General features: G+C 46.2%; 1 protein-coding gene across 1 annotated transcript in view; it reads right to left on the reverse strand.

The window, feature by feature from the left end:
• Positions 1-1,744, reverse strand: part of LOC104537655 (CUB and sushi domain-containing protein 2-like) — a gene marked incomplete at both ends in the record, with an annotated part of 85,281 nt that overhangs the window by 78,111 nt on the left and 5,426 nt on the right. The window lies entirely within an intron of this gene.

Below are 1,744 nucleotides of genomic sequence, written 5' to 3' on the forward strand. Positions count from 1 at the left end.
GGAAGATAACATTTTGGGCTCCGTTTTCTGAAAATGAACTGTTTTCTGGAGACTTCTTCTCTGAAATCAGCATTTCTGCAGTTGAAAATGCGCTGGAACAGGAGCGTGACATTGCGAGATAGACTCACTAAGGGTTTACAACCCAGAGCCCGCTGCGAGCAGCGCAGGGGTGGGAGCTGAGGCACAAGGGTTGTGGCCAGCACCACGCTGGGAACCGAAGGGAATTTGGGCCACAGCCCTATCACCATCTGTATTATTAGAGCTTAATAGCTTTCCGGCTAAGCTGCCTTCCCACGCTCTGCTTTGCCTTATCAAATATGACAAGATTAGCACCGCACAAGATGCTGAGTTGACAGCTTTGAAGACTGGAGCCTGCTCTCCGCTGGGCGAGGATAAACTGGGCAGAGGCAACAAGAGCTTCCTACACTTTTATCCTCAAAGTGGAGCATGACTGGGCCAGCGCGGGATCTGTGTGGGAAGGGTCATTAGCAACGCTCATTAGCAACAGGCAAACGGGAGCAGCCTTGCATTCCCATTGGGAATCCTATATGTTCCCAATACCAGAACACTTATATGCAGTAAACTAATGACTCCAAACCAGTGTTTTTCACTCCCTTCCCCACACTCCCCTATACCCAAGACCCCAACACATCCTTTAGTCCCCAGAGCCACACCAGCAAAGCTAGTGGTATTGTCCAACAGGATTTCATTCTCACTTAAATCAACCGAAATGTTTATTGCAATTAAATTCTTCTTGGCAAAAATACATCACAGGACCAGGAACGTCTCGCATACAGGATTCTTCTTAAAATGGAATTAATTTTCTCTAAATGCACCCCACCATTACCAGCCCTGGAGATTTTGGGCAATTTGCAGCCTGCCGTTTAGTGACCTTGCTGGGCTTTGCTCCTGAAAAACTGGAGACTGTAAGCACTCATGTGAGCCTAGAACTGAGCCATTTTCATTTCAGACAGACAGCGAGTGACGTTTTAAATTCACTTCATCCATTTGTCTTAACTGAATTTTCCATCCGAAATTCAGGCGAGTGGAATGTCCAAACGGTTCCCCTTTGATGGGAGTAATGGGCTATGCACAAAACGAGCAATTATATCCTCTCCTCTAAAAACCACTTTCAAAAAGCCACTACATTCTGCTCCTATTTGAATTAATATAAAACATAAACCTGAGTTACCTCAAACCCCTCCTGTTTAATCTCTGATTCCCCTCAAGAGCCCAGGCTGTCCACAGTTGTACGCATTAATAAACTACGAGTCTTGCTTCTGATTTGAAAATAACCCGGTGTACAGATGGACCTAAAAACGGACCTAAGGGATTCACTCCCTGCAAGAGGAAAACCAGTGACAAAGTGACATCCTGAGCACACCCCTACCACACCAAGCCCTGGACACACTGGAAGTGAATGACTAACCATAAACATCAGCACTGTAAGCTCTTGCACAGCTCTGCTATGGTTTTCCTGCAGGGACAATTACACGAAAGGCAAACACGAGGAGAGACGCCGCTGTTTTCTAACAGGTCTTTTGTGGTGCGGTTCCTCAGCCCTACTCCTAAGTTTACAATAGTGACGTTAATTCTGGTTTTAACATTTACAGCTTGAGGCTTTCCACGCTAAAAGGCGGCCGAAGTCAGGACCCCGAGCAGAAGCATACAGTATATATGAAACGCCACGTCTCCAGTTAGTAAATGCTTGTGAATAGAGCACTGGAAGAAGTGATGCAGGAAT

Source organism: Mesitornis unicolor, unplaced genomic scaffold (assembly GCF_000695765.1).
Source record: "Mesitornis unicolor isolate BGI_N332 unplaced genomic scaffold, ASM69576v1 scaffold16823, whole genome shotgun sequence".
In the NCBI taxonomy this organism is placed as follows: Eukaryota; Metazoa; Chordata; class Aves; order Mesitornithiformes; family Mesitornithidae; genus Mesitornis; species Mesitornis unicolor.